This window comes from Euprymna scolopes, chromosome 9 (assembly GCF_053919585.1).
Source record: "Euprymna scolopes isolate OS-2025 chromosome 9, ASM5391958v1, whole genome shotgun sequence".
Lineage (NCBI taxonomy): Eukaryota > Metazoa > Mollusca > Cephalopoda > Sepiida > Sepiolidae > Euprymna > Euprymna scolopes.
The window spans coordinates 70,370,456-70,393,557 of record NC_136490.1 but is presented as its reverse complement, the minus strand read 5'-3'; the positions used below and the strand labels follow the sequence as shown (position 1 = coordinate 70,393,557).

At 34.9% G+C, this 23,102-nt stretch overlaps 1 protein-coding gene across 14 annotated transcripts in view; it reads left to right on the top strand.

The window, feature by feature from the left end:
• The window catches only part of LOC145284706 (uncharacterized), a 2,222,015-nt gene that overhangs the window by 1,504,603 nt on the left and 694,310 nt on the right, over positions 1 to 23,102 (top strand). For 12 of the 14 annotated variants that reach the window (XM_080133597.1, XM_080133600.1, XM_080133596.1 and 9 more), the window contains one exon: positions 14,925 to 14,948. The exons of 1 other annotated variant lie outside the window; for it this stretch is intronic. The gene's annotated coding sequence lies outside the window, so the exon portion shown is untranslated. Of the gene's footprint in view, positions 1 to 4,972; positions 5,018 to 14,924; positions 14,949 to 23,102 lie in introns of those variants that run through there. One more of the 14 variants, XM_080133605.1, reaches the window with a different exon arrangement.

Sequence of the window (23,102 nt, the reverse complement as noted above, 5' to 3'; positions counted from 1 at the left end):
TACTCTGACAGCAATAAACACCGTGAATTCTTATGATGATGATAATATTAAAAAAGTAGTTTTTGTAATTTTTTTAAATGTAACTTATCCATATTGCTATAAAGTTAGCTGTATGTTTTTTTTTTGTTTTTTTTTACACAGTGGTCACCACTTATCAAGGCCCGGAAGCCACTCAGGGATAAGGGTTATTGCAAGTACATTACGTTAGTGTGGAGATTTGATGAAGTTTTTACTTAAGGGGGCAGTTCATCAGGAATTTGTTAACGTTGGACTTGAAGACATTCAAGTTGTAATCAGGTGGGAAGCAGGCAGACGGAACAGAGTTCCACAGGCGTGCAGTCTAAGAAAGAAGCTTTGTGTATATGTTTATATATTTGTATCTAAAGAACGCACTTCTAAACTAATAGAACTGATTCTTATGAATTTTGGAAAATAGCTGATAGGCACAATAGGTTATAATGTGAGCTATATTTAGTTAAATTCAGTTTTATGTACATGAGGTAAAAAGTGGTGGAAATCATTCGTAAAAATTTCGATATCTCTGATTTTATGAAACTTTAACAATATGTATTAGATACGAATTATTTCAGTTTGCTTTGAGTATATTAAAGGGTTTTTGGAGGGCAAGATACAGGCAGAACATTCAAATTGAAAATTCAAATATTTAAGATTTGCATTAAATTTTTTCCATAGTTATTATATAACAATTAAGCAAGTTTCTTGAATTTAAATTTTTTCTTTCTCCCATTTAGCTTAAACCTTAAGTTTCCGACATTTTCTAGAATTAAATCCATGTAATGGATTTTGATCAAAATGATAAGAGTTTTAGACACAATGTATAGCATCATTTAATTTTTATTTTAATTGTCACAAGGAAGTCTAAAAGTAGTGCAAGTTGCTCTGTTTGAAGAATTAATTTTATCTGTCATGGAACAAGTATTATTCAGTTTCTTTTTTATAATATTACAGATGTTATGTGTTCAGTATTAGATTATGTCAGTACAAAATGCTCATGAGTTCTAAATGATGCACCTGAAAAACGTTGGAAGTTTACATCAGCTGAAACTTTGTAAAAACAATACCAACCAAAATGAGAATAGCAGTCCAAATAATCCAAATATATATTTTTCTAGTATATTTGTTGTAGTTTATTTGGATCATGAAGTTGGCGTACGAACCGAGGTTCACTATAGCATCATTCTACTAACCTAAGAGTTCTCTTGAACGATTGGTCCATCCTTTATAGGAATGAGATATGTTCCCGCTGTGGTGGTGGATTCACCAAGTCTTCCGTAAGGATTGGTTTAGTGCTGGTCAAGTTAGGCATCTCTAAAAGGTATATCGATGAATTTGATTTATAATATTTTTGTACTTTTCTAGAGTATCCCCTTCATGGCAGCTGGTTTTGCACTCTCATTATGATACTTGCCTAATCGTCCTATAGATAGAAGCAGGTAAATAGCATAAACAGAAGTCTGATTTTCATGAAAGCTTCCAATGATATTTTTTGATAATTTGCAATTAAAGCATATTAGAAAAGTAATATTTTGCATAATTAACTATATTGGTTTGATGATTTCAGAGAATCTGGACAGTATAGAGGAATGTATGTAGAACATGCATGGCCATTTTGAAAAAATGGCTGAGAGATCTTTTCTATTCTACACCAGAACCTAAAAACAAAGGTAAAGAGGTCGATCATAGTGAAAGGCGACCCGAAGGCTCCATTTATATACTACACCAAAATGTAAGAGCTACCCCTTTCCCTGGATTACTCCACTTACTCTTGACTCTCAGCTTAAGCATAGGTTATAAATTATGATTTTTTTTAGTCTTTAGTATATTTAATTGATGTAAAACAGTTGTGGCAACAGCCACTTTACAAAGGAAGGTCAAGAAAAACAGAGGGAAGTGATAAGGATGGAATTGAGAGAAAGAGTGACAAAGACCTAACTAGAAATAGATTAGTGTTGGAGTTAATTTATAAAAGCAGTCTAACACATGCCCGCATTAACACGGACATTAAACCAAATAGGATGACTTGATCTCTAAAGCAGATTTTAAATAGAGATAACAAAAATATTGGAATGAGGTACACACGAAGGATTCTTAGCACATGATAGAATAGAAATTATTGTAGGCATAAGTATGTTAACAGCTTAATAAACTATCTATACCATGGGGCCCAACCACCCCAAGGTCATCCTCATCTATCATTCCACACCTGGCATCTATCTCTATACTTTACTCCAGAAGGGAAATAGTATATACTAGCTAGCTTCACCTGATCGCCATAGGTTCACAATTTAATTCCTGTTTATTATTGGAAATCATTGAATGAAACTAATCGATAAGACAAAGAAAACAAAACTAAATTACTAATACTCTTGCTGTAAACAATATTACTAATAATTGTAATAATAAAGGAACTTTCCTTGAACTAGCAGTTCAGCCCGGCTTTGCTTGGGCCTTATGTGCTGTTCATAACTTTGTATATATATATATATATATATATATATATTTGACTCATGTTCAGATAACCTTTAAAATTTCAAGTGTTTAGACCCAAAATTGGTGGAGGAGTTTGGTAGAGACTGCAAAGGTCAACTCTTTCACCTTTCGCCCTTTGCAGCCAAATTTTGGGCCCAAAACTGATTAAACAGCTTGCTACATGTCTGAATATCTTTATGTAAAATTTAAAATGTTTAGATCCAAAATTGGCTGAATAGTTTGCTGGGGACCGAAAGGTAAAATCTTTTGAATTTTGATCCCTTGGCAGCAAAATGTCCGGCCAAAAACCAATTAAAAAGCTAGCTACATGTGTGAATATGCTTTATGTAAAATTTCAAATGTTTAGACCAGAAATTCGCTGAGTAATTTGGTAGAGACCGCAGAGGTCACATTTTTTTTTAATTTGACCCCAATTTTAACATTTACTTTTTAGGGCTCAAATCAAATTAAAAAGTTTAATTCATGTCCAAGTAAGCTACATTTAAAATTTCAAATGTTTAGACCCAAAATTGGTAGAGGAGTTTGGTAGAGTTTTCAAAGGCCAAATCGTTGAACTTTGACCTCTTGACAGTAAAATTTCTGGCCGAAACCCGATTAAAAAGATTTTCCCACAATATCAATACCTATACCCGAGTCTGTAGACTGAAAGTTGATAGAGTAGTTTAGTAGGGAAATGTACACACAGAAAGACAGACAATTTCACTTTTCTAGATAAATTATCAGGTATTAAGTTTAAGCCATGCTTTGGGAAGGGGGGCGGTTATAAAATGAAATTCGTATGCATGATCATTGAAGATAAGTGAGCACATACATGTTTACTTTTATTATATAAATATCCCTAATGGTGAATATGGGTATTGTCCGGATTTGGAAATCAGGAATGAAAATCTAATCTTGAGGCCCCCTTAAGATAGATAACTTCTAAGATGTTTTGTTTTTTAAGAAGGCGACAGCAACCATTGTAATGTTAACTATATTTTATTCCCCTTAAAATAAAATGTGGGAAATATAGCCGTTACCTTCTCTACTAACATGCAGAGAATGACGCCACTACACTTACTCTACTAATACTGATTGTTTGAGTATGGGGGCACAAATTGCCATTTTTTGAGTCTTTGGTATGTCTTAAACAAGGATTGAACCTTAGGATCCCGGATTATTAGTGAACGCTCTAGGCATTATGTCAACTTGGGCGGTCAAAGGAAACTTTAAACTCCCCCATTTCCCCAGAATTTATATGATCTAATTTCACTAAAAATTCCTCAACAAATAAAATCCAACTTCAAATCTTTCTCTGTCCCATGATATGACTAACCAAACAGTTATGTTCTTACCATATGTTGCAACAGTCGATCTCAAAGATCATCATTACAGTTAATCATACTTAATAACCTGTTGCACCTGACAAATCATATTTATACTTAGCGCTAAATAAATGTTAAGAATCTCCATCATCATTTGATGCTTTATAGAATTTATCTTTATAATTTTTTTCTTTTAATAATTCCAACAGTTGATTAAGGAAAAAAACTTTCAATTTTGTCTTAGAACTTTTCAGGAAATAGTCTCTATTTTATATTTATGTTTTTAAGATTATCTGATGCCGTACTGAATTAAAATAGCTGGAATTGCCATTGGTGATGAATGGATTTATTTTAGTAAAAGCAAAAGGAAACACGGCATTTAATTAACTTATAAAAGACATAAAAGACTACGTAAGAAAAATATAAAGAAAATTTATTTCGTTTTTGTCTATTTACATTCTTGATTATGTTTCTTAAAATATTTTCCTTTCCTTAGAAAATTGGTAACTGGATTCTTTTGGCTTCTCTGTTGCACATTCTTTCTTTCTAATTATTTTTTTTTTTGTTTCCTCATATTTTAATTGTTTTTTCAATAAGTAAATTAAAGCTTATTCAGCATATTTTTGTTACTTTCATCTTTTTTTTTGTAAACGGCTTTATTTTCTTTGTATATTTGTATTTGTTTAGAATTGAATTAACGTTATCTGTACAGATTAAAAACAATGATTGAATGTCAAGAAACCAAAAAGAAAAAATCAACAATTAGAGAATTTTTGCTGTTGTTACTAAGTAGGTCTAACTTCTGCATGGAGCTCGCAAAAATTTTCTTTGGGATTGTGTGATTGGCACAGTTATCTTCATTAACCTGCAAGATTGCAAATTTTACCAAATAAAAAACAAAGAGCAACAAGGTTCAGTGGTTGCATGCAAGGTCAGGGTATGCAGCAAGAATAACAGTTGTACATAAACAGAAAAATGTTGGTATCTTCACTCTATGGATTTGTGATTCGACTTTGAGTAGAATAAAACTGACCACACAACAAATTTTTCAAAATGATCTAATCACTAAATAGACGATGACTTTTACAATCAATGGTTTCGAATACTATATTTTCTCTATCATAAATCACTTTTTTTTTTTTTTTTTACAAGGTGGCCACCACTTATCAAGGGCCGGAAGCCACTCAGGGATAAGGATTATTGTAAGTACAGTACGTTAGTGTGGATATTTAATAAAGTGTCCACTTAAAGGGGCGGTTTGTCAGGAATTTGTTTACGTTGGACTTGAAGACATTCAAGTTGTAGTCAGGAGGGAAGCAGGCAGACGGAACAGAGTTCCACAGGCGTGCAGTTCTATGAAAGAAGCTTTGTTCATGGAATCTACGTTTTGATTTCGGCATAGATAAAAAGTGGGGAAAGTTTTTGACAGTGGATTCAGCTAGATGGTGTTTTTCGTGAAAGATTGGCGAGGGGGGGACCAGAGATTGGAGTTCAGACGAGCACCTGCCATGGAAATAACGATAAAACAAAGATAGGATTGCAACATCTCTTCTGTGGGAGAGAGGTTGCAGGGAAGAGAAAAGGGCATCCCCCACTAAGCTACAAAAAGTCTATTTTGTACTCTGTCAAGGCAGGATAGGCTGTTTTTAGCAGCTCCTGCCTAGATATGGCAGCAGTATTCCATCTTTGGAGTACTTGGCTTTTATATATAGAGAGAATTGCATCAGTAGTGAGATATCTTCTGGAGCGGTAGACGGATCCTACCATTTTTCCAGCGACCTTGGCAACAGACTTGATGTACGTGTTCCATTTCAGATCAGGAGTAAAGTCAAGCCCAGAAGCTTGACAAAACATGGGGCTTCTCCTAGACGAGAGCCATCCATTTCAATTGATGCCAGATGGGGATCAGAGCGTTGATGATGTAAAGATAGGAGTTTGGTTTTAGATGCATTAAAAGTAACCAGTCATGTCTTCCCCCACTGAACCACTCGTACGAGATCAGAGGAGAGAGAGCATCAGAGAGAGCTTTGTCATTTACAGCTTTTGATGTGTTGTCGTAGATGGTCGTGTCATCAGCATAGATGTCAACAAATGATTTAAGTATGTGTTTAGGAAGATCATTGATGTAGATCAGGAAGAGAGTTGGGCCCAGGATGGGCCCTTGAGTGACTCCAGCATTAATACTGCAGGCCTCTAATTTTTGTCCATCAACCACTACTCTTATGAGCCTATCAGAGAGAAATGATTTAATGATAGAGAGAATATTTCCAGTTATACCGTAGCTGGAGATCTTGTGAAGTATGCCTTTATGCCATACCTTGTCGAAGGCCTTTGATATGTCAAGAGCAATTGCTCTGGAAAGGAATCCTTTGTCAAGAAATTCACTAATCCTATGAGATATAAACGTTAGCACATCTGTGGTAGATCTTGCAGAATAGAAACCATATTGCGTGTCAGTAAGAAGGTTATTTCTACTGAGGTAGTTGACTATTTTTCTATTTAATATGGATTCCAGCAACTTACTCATGACACACAGGAGACTTTTTGGGCTGTACTGAGAGGGAGATGACTTATCACCTGAGTTCTTAAATACAGGGCATACTGATGAGGTTTTCCAGGGTGTTGGAAAGCACTTCTCCTTAAGGCAACATTTAAACAGTTTCGTAAGTATGGGAGCAAGTTCTGGTTGAAGCTTTTTTAACACTATAATTGGGATGCCGTCAGGGCCAGTAGCTTTACTGGAATCAAGGTTCTTGATTAGCTTGGCGACCTCATGCACAGATATGTGTATGTTACCTAGCATGTTCTGAGTTATAGGAGGAAATATGGGGAGTTGATGGCCTTTGTTGCGTAGAATTGCTGGTGTTCCTGAAAGCAGCTTTAGTCTCAGTGCATCTATTTTGTTGGTAGCTATGGAAAAAGTGATTTCTGTGTGCGATGGCAGCAGCACATTCTGGGGAGAACCATGGCTGGCTGTTAGGTTTTTGTTGGAATTTTTTAGATGGTATGAATCTGTCTATGCCTACAATTAACCATTCGGTCAGGTCTGATACTATAGAGGACACATCCTTTTTAAACATGGAATGCAGAGGTAGATCAGATATAAATGTACGGATGCTATCCCAGTCAGCCATAGAGTATCGGTATAAGGTACGGTGAAGGGGTACGTCTGGGGACTTATTACATTTCATTTTTATCTTAACTGATACGACAGAGTGGTCGGAGGATCCTAGAGGAGAAAGAACGGAATATGAACATAGCTCAGGGGAAGTTGGGAGAAAAAGGTCTAGGAGGCTTGCATATTGACCTGTAGTATCAGGCACATGGGTAGGCTCGCGAACAATCTGAGTGAGGTCATAAGCAATGGCAAAATCATGACAGAACCTCCCCTCATCGTCCGTCTTATTTGAGTGGATCAGCCATTCCATGTTATAGGCGTTGAAGTCACCACAGATGTGGATGTTAGCCGAGGGATATGCAGACAGGATGTGGTCTATTTTCTCAGATATGCTCTTAAAGATAGTAACTCCACTGTTGCGGGGCCGATAGAGGGCAAATATAAATGCAGTGGTGTAAGCAAGTGCAACCCGGAAACACATATAAGGTAAATTAGGATCTTCTATAGAGATATCCCTGCCACATGGGAAGCCATCTTTAATGTAGGCACATATTCCATGCCCATGGTGATTTTGGGGGTCAGATTTAGATGTTAAGTTAGAGTATTTGTTAATTATGAACTCAGCTCGGGAAGTTGTCGGCCCTATTCCAGTTTCGCTTAGAAAGAATATGCCTGGTGTCGTCTCCTGTAATTGGGTTTCAATCTCTGGAAGGTTGGACCGTAGACCCCTGATGTTAGAGAAGGAGACATGGTAGTAGGGGTATATGTTGGAAGATGGGGTTCTAGGTTTATTCGAGTTTTTTTTCTGGAGATGTTTCATGTTGAGGTTTTGGGATTTGTGGAACAGGTCGACATACTTGGTTAGAGCAGTACAGAGAGGGAAAGTAAAAGAGAAAAGGACAGGAATTTTTTTTTTTTTTGTAGCACATGAAAAGGTAAAGCCGTAACAATTACCCACTAGTATGGCATCGAGAGGCCCCACCAGAGACTACTGCATGGTCCAGAGTCCATTCACCAAATGGCAATACAGCAGACCCAGTATTTTGCGCCTGCTGATAGCACAGCCTCCTTAGTGGTTAATCCAAGGTTCGAATCCCTGACTATCAGGCGGATAACGTCAGCCCAGACGAAACGTTTACCTCCAGCACCCTTACTAGTGACATGGCCACAAGGATAGACATAGAGACAGAAAAATTTCCGACATCTCAGACAACTGTTCACCAAGTACTACCGACCTTTAAAGCAGCTTTTTTTCACCCTTTGTCAGAAAAATCACTCATTTACATGAGGACTGAGGGACAAAAAAGGAGAAGCGAGAGTTACTGAAGCTGCCGATAACACATCCACTGTATTATCTACTCTCCATTTAAAAAAATAAAAAAAACGTCTGCTTTACACTCTGCCATATATTGAAGTGTTTTTAAAAATTGATTTCCAAACTATCCTATAGCCAGGATTTTATTTATTCCTCTTTCTCTCAAATTCTTCCTTATTACTTCATCCCATGTTTTTCTTGGCTTTTCTTTTCCAACTAACTCTGTCACCCCACGTGTTCTATATAAACCAAGTCAACCATTCTCATGTATTCTTTCAGAAAAGCAATTATATGTTTCTTGCCGTTTACTATTCGTGCCAGTATATATGACAAACACCCTACTAACCCCCAAATGAGGAGATAATATCGAGGATGGTATTATAACGAACTCACTCATAATACATTACCCCTCCCAACATGAGGCAATAATGCCTCAGGATTACAGCACAACTGATACTCTAACACCCATCCAAATGATTAGGAAATGCCTGGGATGATGTTATCATCACAACAAAACAGATACTATACTAGTATCACACTCAAATATTGAGCATTAAACCCTACGCTCCCGGCTTATTAGTAAACGCTCTAAGCATTATGGCTTGGGCGGTCAAAAGATAGTATATTAATTGGGAATAGCACAGTAAACTGAATTGAGATTAATAAAACTTGTATTAATACTTTCATTCCTAGAGATTAAACCCATACTAGTATTATAACAGTAATATAGTCTCTTGTTTTGCACACATTTCCATATGCTGTCTAGATTTAATTCATCTTTGACGTCATCAGATCTATGCCTTTTAAAACTCACATTGCACATTCATCCTATTGTTATATCATTTCTCTCCATAAAACACATATCCGAAACTTTCACTGACCACGTTTCACTACCATGCAGTATTACACTGCAAACATATGCGACTCTGTGTGTGTAAGCATATTTCATTGAAAGAAACTGAATAACTTTTTGCCAGAATTAGACTTAATAAAATTTCCAAATTTAATACTTCCACAAAAACAAACAAAAATTATAATGAAAAAATAAGTAACTATTCATTTCATACAAGCTATAAAGTATTGAAATTTTTAGATAAACACAAAGCTCATCTTCTTTATCATAGTGATTTCAAAGCATCAATAAAAAAGTACATTTTTCAGTAACTCTCCATTCCACGAGGTCCCAAAATAATGTAAATCTTTTTGTATGAAAGAGCATGTTGAGTTTCTTTTTTTAACCTGCTTGATTCTGTTGTTAGCATTTATTTCCCAGATTCTTTTTTTAGAATTAAATACTCACATAAGGGACCACCTGAAGGTCGCCAACATTCGTAATGAAAATAGTGCTATATATCCAATAGGATGAAATCATGGCACACCAAATCGTCCGTCAGATCTGATATCCATGTCACTCCCTAATAATATAAATAAAATCGTAATTAAGAAATGTAGATTCTGCAATTTTTCTTAACAGATTACAAGTTTGAAGACAGGCATTAAATATCTTGCGTTTTTGCTGAAATTCCATTTATAATCTTTTTAGAATCTTTCAATTAATCCTTCTAATTCTTATTCAACCTAAGGACTCTAATTTTTCTTTCATTTCTGCAATTAATTTCGTTAATTTTCTTTTAATACGTTCTCATGTTAATATCAAATTATGTTTCACATGCCAGGCCACTGGCACCGAAAATGTAGTACAAAATTTTTTAACCATAAAAAGTAAAAGGGATAATATTTTAAACAAATGATTTTATTTAAAGTGTAGTGTAAATTTTTTTGTTTTTGGTTTACTTGTGGGTCACCACTTATCAAGGCCAGAAGGCCACTCCAGGATAAGGGTTAATGAATGTCGAGTGATAGTGAAGTAATCGTTAATATTGTAAATTGTGTACAATTTTATTATTTATGATGACGACTTAACATGAACTTTTTTAGATTGGATTTGAAGGCTATCATGCTGAAGCATGCCAGCAGAACAGTGTTCCAAAGGCGGGCAGTTCTAGGAAAGAAGCTTTGTTCATGGAACTGCATCTACATTTAGGTACAGATAGAGAGTGAGGAAAATCATATATGGTGGTTTTAGCTACTCGAGTGTTTTTTTTTTTGTGAAAGTTTGGCAAGGAAGGACCATAGATTAAAGTTCAGATCAGCAACCATCTACGGCAACACATCAAAGGCTGTAAATGACAAAGTTCTCTCTGATTCTCTCTCCTCTGATTTCGAGCGCGTGGTTCAGTGGGGGAAGATGTGGCTGGTTACCTTTAATGCATCCAAAACCAAACTCCTATCCTTACATCATCAACGCTCTGATCCCCAGCTGGCATTAATTGTGATGGATGGCTCTCGTCTGGGTGAGGCTCCGTGTTTTGGCAAGCTTCTGGGTTTGACCTTTACTCCTGATCTGAAATGGAACACATACATCAAGTCTGTTGCCAAGGTCGCTGGAAAGATGGTAGGATCCTTCTACCGCTCGAGAAGATATCTCACTACTGATGCAATTCTCTATCTATATAAAAGCCAAGTACGTCCAAGGATGGAATAGTGTTGCCATATCTGGGCAGGAGCTGCTAAAAACAGCCTATCCTGCCTTGACAGAGTACAAAATAGACTTCGTGGCTTAGTGGGGGATGCCCTTTTCTCTACCCTGCAACCTCTCTCCCACAGAAGAGACGTTGCGAGCCCGTCCTAGTTTTATCGTTATTTCCATGGCAGATGCTCGTCTGAACTCCAATCTCTGGTTCCCCCTCGCCAATCTTTCACGAAAAACACCCGTCTAGCTGAATCCACTGTGAAAAATTTCCCCCACTCTATGTCTGTGCCTAAATCAAAACGCGGATTCCATGAACAAAGCTTCTTTCTTAGAACTGCACGCCTGTGGAACTCTGTTCCGTCTGCCTGCTTCCCTCCGGACTACAACTTGGATGTCTTCAAGTCCAATGTTAACAAATTCCTAATGAACCGCCCCCTTAAGTAAACACTTCAGCAAATCTCCTCACTAACTTAATGTACTTGCAATAACCCTTATCCCTGAGTGGCTTCCGGGCCTTGATAAATGGTGATCACTGTGTAAAAAAAAAAAAAGCACTTGGCATGAAAATAATGATAGTGCAGAGACAGACTCGTGACGTCTCTTTTGTGTGAAAGAGGTTGAAGGAAAGAAAAAGGGCATCACCTACTAGGTTTGGAAGCCGGTTTTGAACTCTATCAAGGCAGGATAGGACTGCTGAGCAGTTCCTGCCCAGGTGTGCCAACATTACTCCATTGTAAGGCGCATCTTGCTTTTATACGGATAGAGGATTGCATCGGCAATGAAATACTTACTAGAGTGGTAGAGTGATACAACTGTCTTTCCAGCAATCTTGCCAACCGATTTGATGTATGTGATTCATCTCAGATTAGGAGTGAAGGTCAGTCTAAAAAGCTTGTAAAGACATAGTGCTTCCCAAAAACTACATCCATTTATTTCAATTGGGGCGTAGTGAGGACCAGAATGATTATAATGAAAGGAGCGAAGCTTGGTTTTCGATGCATTAAAATTAACCAACCACCTTTTTCCTCATAGCCCCACCTTCTCAAGATCAGAAAAGAGGGGGAGTCTGAAAGATCTTTGTCATTCCTGGCCTTTGAAGTGTCGCCAAATATTGTCGTGTTGTCTGCATAAATATCTAAAAGTTTGATTTGGGAAATCATTGATGAAGATCAGGAATATGGTTGAACCCTGAGAGACACCAGTGTTAATATAGTTTCTAATTTTTGCCTATCGATGACTACTCTTAAACTTAAAACTATATCAGTTTGCAAAAGTAGTTCTCATCATAATAGGAAGGCAGCATTGATGACCAGTTTAGTACCTAGATGGGTGCCATAAATTTGAAACTAGCTCTTAAGTTATTTCTTCTATCATCTTTTCTACATTCTAGGGTAGATAAGATTCTCCATTTTTGCAGGGAAACTAATATAGAAGAAAACTCCAGATTAATACCAGTCTAATTTGTTTATTTCAACATTGCTTCTACCAATATTAAATAACTTCTACCAATATCAAATAACTTCTACCAATATCAAATAACTTCTACCAATATTAAATAACTTCTACCAATATCAAATAACTTCTACCAATAGCAAATTACTCGTTTCCACTTCCACTGGACATAAGCGTTGCTAAGTCAGAAGAAATAAGGGTTGAGATTGTGTAACCCTAGATTTAATATATATTAATTTTCAAATGGGCAATTTTTCAAACGCTATCCATTGTCTTTTGAGATATAAGATCAACACACACTTAGTGAGAAGTTTTCTAAATATAAATAAGAAAAATTGTAATACTGACATTTTAAACTTAATAGAAAATGTATCTATTTTATGCCATGCTTCAAAGAGCATTTAATTGCTAGTTGACCATTATGAGAGATCTAGGGTAGGTATATAACATATTAGTATTAGTACTACTATGTGTCGTTGATACTTGTTCTCTTTATTTTGTACTATATATGCAGAACCACATCTTATATGCATATAATATGATATTATACCTTAAACTCTTCCTATGAATGGGGAAGTCTAGGTTTTCATAAAATCTTGATTCATTTTATTATATATTGATACTTATATAAATGAAATATGTTTTTATTTATATAAATAGTTGCTATATTGCAACATGCAAATGTATATGCATATGTATATTTAAGCGTGAAAAGACTGAACCAATATTAAAGTTTAATCTTTTTGCCTTCCTATAAAGTTATATTATGACATAGTGTCGATGTTGATGAAGATTAACTCTCCAAAATGAAGTACTTCGGACCAGTTAGAAAAATAATCTGTAGTCTCTTCAGCACTTCCTCATTAATGACAATATTTCAGGAGATAACAGATAATAAACCCATTAATCTCTCCTTAGAATATATACCCCACCAGAGCTGATAACAAGATATAACAACTGGTTACTACTGATTAATTACAAATTACATACGGAATAATTATATCAGACAAAAAAAAATGAACATTGATTCAGAATTTTGAGATGGGGATTGATACTTCCTATCATTTGTATTAAATTAGTTGATTATTCTGACTACTATTCTCATCTCGTTGTTATTTTCACAAATTGTCGGCCTATATAACCTCTACCACATGTTCATGTCATATAATGGATGAAGGAGTTTTAAGTGACAGTAGATTGAAAGTTAAATCCTTGGTGATAATAGAATGTAAGAATAAAATGATAGAATAATAGAATAAGATAATTGAAGGTTAAGTTCTTTGCTATAACAGAATAATATCATAAGATAGTAGAATAAGATAATAGGTAATTAAAGGTTAACTCCTTGGTGAGATGATTGTAAATAAGAATAACTTAATACTTAATTAACACTTCTAATCGATCATAAGTGATGGAACGAGAAGAGGCTATCTTTATTAAGTAGATTAAGGTCAAATTCTATACAGACTCTAAAGTTCAAGAAAGGCGTTCTCAAGTTTGGAAAAATGCAGGAAGTTTGGTGTTACATCAGCCGAAACGTTGCGAAAATAACATTAAGATGAGAATAGTAGTCCAAATAATTTAAATGCATGACATAGCAAATAAAGTACTTAATAAAATTCAGTTCTAAGTGGCACTTTTCGCAGGATGAAGGTTCAATTCTCAATGCGGGTGATACTAAGAATACAATTGCAAATTACTTAAGATTTCTACCTGGTCAGGGCTGAGAGGATGAGAGCATATTACCTCCGTAAACTATATAAAGTGTTCCTTTCGAATTTCTGTACAGATTCCTGCATTTGACAGAAAGATTCCCAAGTTCCAACAAAAAGTTTGAAAAAATACACCTGTAAAGATCAGAAATTATATCAGCTGAAATGCTGTGAGAATAATATTCAAGTTGAGAATAGTATTATAAATTATTATTTTATTTTTTTATTGGAATCCTTTAAGATGAGTAATTTGTATATTTATTCGTGCACTGTTATCCTCATCTTCATAGTTGTTGTTATTTTACCACGTTTTGACCAACTAATCCTCTGGCTTGCTTTGAATAGAATTGAAACTGCTATCCCCAATTCTCACCTGGAATCGTATAGATTCAATGCCTCTATCCACTGCGCCAGAGGTCTCGAAAGGCGATCAAGATTGGATTTTTTGGTCTTATCCAAGTTTTCATTCTTATCTGGTCATCGATCGTCGGGTGCGTACCGAATGGTGTTATATATCATTTTTTTTTAATTGGAATCCTTTCAGATAAGTAATTTGTATATTTATTTATTTGTTTGCGGACTGTAATCCTCGTCTCTATAGTTGTTGTTTCATCATATTTCGGCCAACTATTCCTCTGGCTTTCTGCAAAAACATGGTGAGACAATAACTATGAAAGGCATTAATTACTTAGGGTACAGTTAAGAAGAGACTCAGCATTCCTATCCTGTCGCAGTTAACCACCTGAAAAAGAAACATGTTTTTAATTTAAAAAAAAAAATCTTAATGATTTTGAAAAGGAATTGCGCATTTTCTTCTATCAATTTCTTTTCTGGCATCATTTTTTAATACATATTTAAAGAGATTTACGAATAAAAATGAATTATGGAGATTATATTTTGATCCATCATTTTTTATTTTCTTAAAGAAAACCTAAACTAAATATTTAAATCTTTTTTTTTTTTTTTAACTATTTTTCAGAAACTTTGATTGAACTGAAAAACAGTAAGTATATGTTTATTTTAATTCTTGGGGAAATGATCCCAATAAACTGTTAAGAAGGGAATCATTTTTAGAATTGCTATTGACAAACATTTTTATTTACCTTTCTAAATGCTTACATTATCAAGGTTTTATTTGGATGTTTTTTTTTTTTTTTTAGAGAGACTTTCAAAACTCTGATTCTTTTTTCAGTTATGGATTAGATTTTTCAGTTCTGTGTCATACATTTTAACAGATGTGATCGGTGTAGCGATTAGAGGCACTACTTGTGAGCTCGGCATGCTAAGTTCAAGTTTTAACAGAGTTATCGCATCGCTTTCACTAATTTATATTCCTTGACATTTCTTCCTTTGGAGCAAGCCAGTTCAACACACCTAGGGTGAATGCCATACAACAGCAACAAGAACACATTTCTACTAATAGTCAAGAAACGCATGAATTCATATATATATACCCACTCTTCAGCAATGGATTAAATAAAAGGTTAGTTTAGATTATTAAACCATAGTTGAGCAATTAGTTTAGAAGGAAAAACTCTCAAATAACAACAGTCCTTTTCTGTTTATATTGTTTTCTGTTCTTCTGGACTCTAGCAATATCAGGTGAAGGTACACGCAGTTGAGGATTACTCAACCATTACTTCACTCTATATGTCCAGCACAGGCACTCTTACAGTCTCATGACTTAAAGGAGGCCACCAACATTTTATTGTGTGTTTTAATTTTCTTGCCGGCATGTTTCTGGATATTAGATACTAAACTTTGGGAAATTTGATTCAAAGTTGATCCTAAAAGAGCAAATGTTAAATCAGAAAGGAGCATTACAGGAATAGTTAAAGTAGATGGCAAGATACACAAAGCAGTCATTTTCTTCATGACATGATATAGGAATCATAATTAAATGTTCTGGGAATTTATCAATCGACCTTAGACGTAAGGAGTGATGAGTTGAGGAATTAATATTTTAAATATCGTCTATAGTCATTAATTCATCCACAATGTAGATACCAGTATCATGATTAAATACAAGATATTGACGCATCTACAGTTCACATGTGGGAACTCGACTTGAGGAACTAAGTCAATTGAGAAAGAAATATGCAATATGGTAATTGAGACACTAGTTTAATAAATATTTCTCACTAAAACTTATATTGTATCACAATAAAATTTAAGGAGAGTATACATGAGAATAATAAAAGAAACAAATGATTGAATTACGTGAAAAATATCACTTTGTGCCACCATGGCTACCGTGCAACGTAAAAGAATGTAAAAAGAACGTAAGTAGGAATTATATGAAACACCCACAAGAATTACTTTATATGAAACTAGGCTGGGTGCAGACTCGAACCCATACTGCAAAGGAGGAAAAGAACATGAAAAGAAACGTGATGTCTTTGCTGTTGCGCCCATCGCCAAACCGGAAGTGGCGAAGGTTTAAATTAAGGCTAGTCAATCGAAAAGAGAGGGTGATTTTCGAAAATATCGGCGAAAAAGCGATTCTCCTTGTAGAAAAGTGCCCATTTGAGGGTGAAGGAATTAATGTTTTTAGCCAACTTTTTATATTTGTCGTCCGAAGGGGTGAGCTTCAAAACGATATGGAGCTCCTGAAAACCCGTCACCTCTGTTGAAAGTTTTAGGCATATATACATACATACATTTAAACAAACAGGTGAGATTTATATTAGAGACTAGCCTGGGTGCCCGGTGTTGCCTGGGTGTATGGAGGTTTATGCTGACATCCCACCAAAGAAAAAGTGGTAATTGTAGGCAGGCTCGAACCCGTGATGCGAAGGTGGAAAAGAAAGTGAAAGAAAACCTGAATCTTACCGCTACGCTATGACGCGGCAGGAAGTGAAAACCGTTAAAATCTAGCGATGTCAATCCAAAAGTTGACTTGTAGAAATGAAAAGTTTTTGTAGAAATGAAAAGTTAAGTCAACGAGTTCACGCAGGCGCAGAGATGAACGTCTGACTATAGGCTAGTTAAGCTTTCAACTTTCTGTCCCGTACTTGTTTCCCCACGATGTTGGAGAAAATCAGCGCCTCCCAAAAAGGAGGAACTCTGGTAGTGTCTAAATGAATAGTCGGAAAGCCATGAAGCGGTTGCCTTTGCTTCAATTTAGTTTCGCTTTATTTATACGAAAAAGGCATACAAACACTGGAAACCAGGTATTTTTTAAAAACTCGATCAAATAAAAGAAAGAGACAACGTCCGTTTTCGAATCTGAGATATTAAAATTTAGGGAGTATAAGGAAAGTTCTCCAAAATAGTAACTTTGTCGAGAAGCACGGCAAAAATGCTTTTTGTGGACATACACAAATGCGCACACCCATTTTGACTTTTATATAATAGACTAGTGGGAGTACCAGCGTTGGCCGGGTGTTTGGAGAGGGGAAAGTGTTAGTAGGCAACTAGGCTCGAATCTGTGACAAGAAGGTGGAAAAGAAAGTGAAAGAAAAGTTGAGATCTTATTGGTATGCTAAGACGCGACAAGAAGTGAAAAGCGTTCAAATTTAGCGATATAAATCAAAAAGTTGACTTGCTAAGTGAATGACTTCACGCAGGCACAGAAATGAACGTCTGGCTTGAGGCCAGTGAAGCTTGTTGCCGTATTTGTTTCCTCACGATGTTTGGGAAAACCAGCTCCCCCCAAAAGGGGGAATTTTCCAAATGAATAGCAATTGTCTGATATGAAGGGTTTCTTCCATATAAACGAAAGCTAATTGCCTTTCTAGAGGTCCCAGCTGGAAAGCCAGGCGATCTACTTCGTTCCATTTTTATTTTTCAATCATTATTAGTTATGTTGAGGCAATGCATTTTTAAAGTTAATGCACCCGATCTTTGCAAACGCCTGTTTGCAAAGATCTGGCGCATTAACAGTATTCAGAATTGATATTACTCTTTGAAGGAGTTATGTAAGTCGTGAACACTGCTCCAATATCCCATTGAATACAAATTCTGCAAATTAGACAACCAATATTAATTTTAATATAACAGTCAAAATGAGAGTAAAGTCAGAATAAGTTGAATAATGATAAAACACATTTAATAAATTCTAACAATCAATATTTATTGCTAAGATAACAATAAAGATGTGATTAGAAGTTCAAATAACTTTAATGTTGATAATAATCCAAACTTCTCTAATAAATTCAGATATCAAAGTTCATAATGAAATAAGAATTCTTTTATGAAATATATTTCGGCAAGTGTTACTATATAATCTGCCAAAATCCTACCCTTTTATTTTTTCTTTTAACAAATCCCACCATTCACACTACTTACTGTGGTTCTGGATATGACCTTAAACTATATCTAGTGGTGAGGCCCCAGCTTGCGGGCTTTGGGGAGTGTGGAGCCACCCTTTAATTGCCATTGCTCTCAGGTCAAATCTGACCCGGAGTGGTAGTACTTGTTAGGGTCCCAACTATGGGTTAAATAGAAACCGACTTGAAAACAACAAATATATTCTATTAAAAAAATTTCTTCAAAACCTTTGGATTCGGCATTAAATAACTTGAAAAGGGTTGCTATGCCGTAAAACAAAACCAAACAACCAACCAACTACTTACTGATTCATTCCATCATTAAATCCCATAGCAAATTTACCCTCATTTTCTTGCCACTATGGAAAATATTAACATGCAACAGGTTTCTATCAAATCTTATTATTTGCATGCCAAATTATCAGATTATAAAGAAAAGATAATGACATAATTATTATTAACTGATTTACAAGTCACTTTGATTACATTAAAATCTCTAAAAAAAAATAGCAATTAATGCACAACTGTAGTTCTATGTCTGGTAATAATATCTCAAGCAGTTCTCCATATTTGTCTATAAAAAAAGTTAATTTTTTTTTAATTTATAGTCTGATCCAAACTAATATTCCTCTGATTATTATATTGAAGGACAACCTCATCCTGATTGTTTGCTTATGTAATGAGAAGGTTCTTGTTAATGTGAGGGTTGATGTTTTCAACTACCATATAATTTCCATGGGTTCCGCTAGTAATAATAGTTATTCAAAAGGTGTTCTCACACAAATCAGTACCAGTGATTGCTCACTGTTAATAACAAGTCTCCCAAGATTTCAAGCATTATCTACCTGTTTTGATAGCGGTTATAAATCACTCCGCATTATCACAGCAGTTGTTTACCATTGATGTTTTACTGATAACAAATGTTGGTCTTCTCTAGAATTTAAGTGGTAATAAGCTTCCCCTGGGTTCCAGTAATTTTTACATCCTTCCAGTGGAGGTCTACTTGATACCTCTTCAGTTTTTTTATCTTTTATTTTTATTATTATTATTTATTCACTGAATAAAAATGTGATGGCACCAACAAAATAATAATGAAATATCATTTAGCATGGAAAGTATTCCTATTCCAGAAAAATATAACGGCAATTATCAATGAGAACTAAATGGTACACGACTGTTTCAAGAAGTGGGAAATTTGGAGAGATTTGTTATCCTTCAAACTCCAGGAGGCACCACCTGTTTTTACTAATGAGTAGTTACTGGTAATAGTTTGTGCGAGAACTTCTAATGAATAAATAAAAATGTAATAAGGATTGTTGCCTCAAACTAATGAGGTTAAGTGTAATTTAAATATAAATTGGCTGTAGATGAAACAAACGAATTATTGGGGTTTGTTGAAATCTATAATCGTGATCAATGCAAGACAAATTAGTGCTTCAAGAATAAAACGCATTGTTTTTTTTATATCATGATTTCTCCAATACTTAAAGAAAAGAAAAAGAATTTGATTAAAAGAATCTCTACTTAGAATTTTTTTTTTAAGAATAATTTTCTAACAATTGTAACCTAAGATCACTTTCTATTGTTTATTAAAATGAAATTCTTTTTTTTTTTCTTTATTTATTTTTTGCTTAATTTGTCCAATTATGTTTCCTTATCTTTAGAGACACGATTTCGTTTCCTTTGTTTTGGGAAAATCATGGCTTGGGACAGCAGGTGTCCGCATATCAGCAAGACCCAATTCACAATTCATTCACTTGATTGTTAATTCTTTATCATCGATTTTTTTCATATCTACTGATATACATGTGTAAAAGAATTGTAACTTATTGAACAAATAGTAATACAGTAAATAACTTAATAAATTTAGAAATAAAAAACGATTAAAAAAATTCAGATGATGAATGCATTTTTAATGGGTTTTTTATTAAAAGAAATTCTATTCATTGCGCCACTTGTAAAATATAAAAAAAAGCAAAATTAGCCAGGTCAGATTTATTTACAGAAAGGTAAAATATGAACTCATACATTTCTCCAGCTCTATTGAACATTGGTCAAGTTTAATAATATTAATACAACTGTGAGATTTGTGTGTCTATTCTCCTTTATTCTTAATCCTCCTAAATCACTTTTGTATCTGAATGATCAATCCTCGTCTTTGTCACTTGTTGCTTTTTGTCTTGTCGTAAAATTAATGAACTTAAACGACATTGAACCTGACTAGTACTAAAACTAAAAGAAGTGATATATATAGTTTTGTTATGAAATTACTTAATGATGCCATAAAACCCAACAACTAATCACTTTTTAAAAAATATGTTTCTTCTCAATTGTTTTTCAAGGATTGATTTTGTTTTTTATATCTTATAGATTTGCATCTAAAAAATCTCTGTCAACTTAATATGTAAATTAAATATTATTCAAGGTAAATACAAATGAAAAGAAACTGAAATTTCTTGAAAATATAAAATATTTAATTGTAAAATATATGGAATCTATATTTGATATTCTAATACAGAGTGGAATGATAAGTGTTGCTCTAAAGAAAACAATACTATAGTTTTATTTTAAAACTTTTATTGAAAAAATAAATTCATGTTACTTTATTATGTAGTAGAGCTGACATCTATTCATTATGGCCGCCTTCAGCTTCAATCACTGGCTAAATATGGGCTCAGAACTGGATGCATGCCTTTTCCATAAGTGCTGGCGGGAGCTCAGGGAATACTTGGTGGATGCCGACGATCAGGCTGGCTTTAGTGTTGTGGAAGATCATGTTCGTGCTGTTCTCGACGTATAACCAAATGAAGTAGTCCACCGAGTTCAGGTCGAGGGAGGAGAGGGCCAGTTTGAGAAGGATACAAAGTCATAGCACTCCTTCTGAAGCCTGGGTCTCTTTGGACCTGTGGGCTGGCACAGAATCCTGCTGCCACATCCAGGGTCTGCCAGCGACCACTTAATTGCACCAGGATATCACCACACTCTTCAGGACATCCAGGTACACATTGTTGTTGGCTTTCAAGCCGACTTCGAAGATGTGAGGTGGCATGATGTGGCCTTGACTTTAAACCACACCAAAGTCTCTAACCATAGCCGTAAAATTTGTTTTCATCACCCTGGGCACGTTCCTGTTATTCGATCCAGCAATGCATTTTGAGGGTGCTGGCAATTATTCTGTCATCGTAACTCAGGTCGGTAGAGAGCATGAGTTGTACAGCGGCAGATCTCCAATCTCGCTCGTTGAACATTGTGTCACTTTCAGACATGATAGAAGGCTCCTATCGCTCTTGGGATTTGTACACAACTGGCCAATTAATAGATGATCTGCATCAACAAAAAGAAAACTGGTTTTCACTTAATAGAAATGGAATCATGTCGTTTTTTTCTAGAGCAATAATTTTGTCATTCTGCTCTGTATTTGTTGCCAGTACTGGCTTAGTATTATTGGACATTTTTATGATTAAGGAGTTGTAGTGGGAAAATTTAAGTTCTTTCATCTATCCATAATTATAAAAGTTTATTTTTCGTAAAAAGTATGGAGGGATTTAAAAAATTCTGCATTTTTTTATTGTAAAAATAATTGATCTTAAACAATAAAAATATTTGTATTCTCAGGAGAATAAAGCTGATTATTGTCTTAATGCTAGTAAAACAAATTAGTATCTCACACACTATTCTAATCAGCATGCATGGCCACCACCCGAGCTTTCTCCATGAATTCAATAATGAGTTAGCTTGGTCGTACCTACCTAAACTGATATTAGTTTAAAATTAAATATCTCTGCTACCTTATAGCCAAAATAACTTGTAATAAGTGTAAGTTCGATCTTTGCAGAAATTATAGGTGGAAGTCAGTCGCCGGTACTGGCATAACCTTTTTTTTTACTGTCTAATTACTTCTGCTCTGGTTAAAAGAACTTATTATATCAGTTTGCATAAAGGATTTGCAATGTACCCATGTCATGTACTGTGTGACAATTAAGGCTATCTCTATAGAGCAGATGACCATATGATATTTACAATGAGACGATAGACTTTACTAATTACAAAGCAAATGATTTAACTAATAATGTATTTTTAAATCAGTGTATGTTATCCAAACATTTTAATATTTATATTTCAAGTACAGTAATCTGTAACTTCAAGATTGAACAGAAAAGTTATATTTTTTTTATATAAGTTATTTCTTTGCTACAAAATCTCATAGGGAATTGACGATTCCAGATTGATTTAGAGTTTGCTATACACAGGGAAATGGGAAAAGCACACGAACAACTTCCGTATATTATTTCCTATATAATATTTGGATTGCAGAAATTCCCCTCTGGGCTAAAGTACCGTAGGTTTGCAACAACAAATGCCACATACAAATTTATTATGTCTAGACTATTAGTCACTATCATATGTAACTTTAGAACGCCTTTTTAGACACATTTAGTTGTTATAATAAAGTCCTACATTGCATCTTAGGAGCAACATCATCACAATCACAACCATCTTTTGAGGAAGTAGTTCCTATTTTCCCCTCTAAATAACAAGTCCTCCTACCGCCCCCACTCATCACCGGGAGGATTTTTGCACTTTCCGCAGATATGGGATTTCACCCTTATTAACTGAATCATATACTCCTAGACATGCCATGATCTTTCCATTTCCCAATTCAAAAATAATAAATTCTTCTTTCTCACATTCAGCCAAATCTCATTGGCTCATTCGTTCATTCCAGAATCTTAATCTTATTACAAAAATGAATGCTCCAGAAATTTTCAAATATGGGGTCACTCTCTACAATTAATCTTACGTTTCCGAACTCTCTGTAACTGTAATTATGTACTTAATTGTTTATTTTTTGTATGCATTCCTATCTCAATATTGCATTGAGTGAA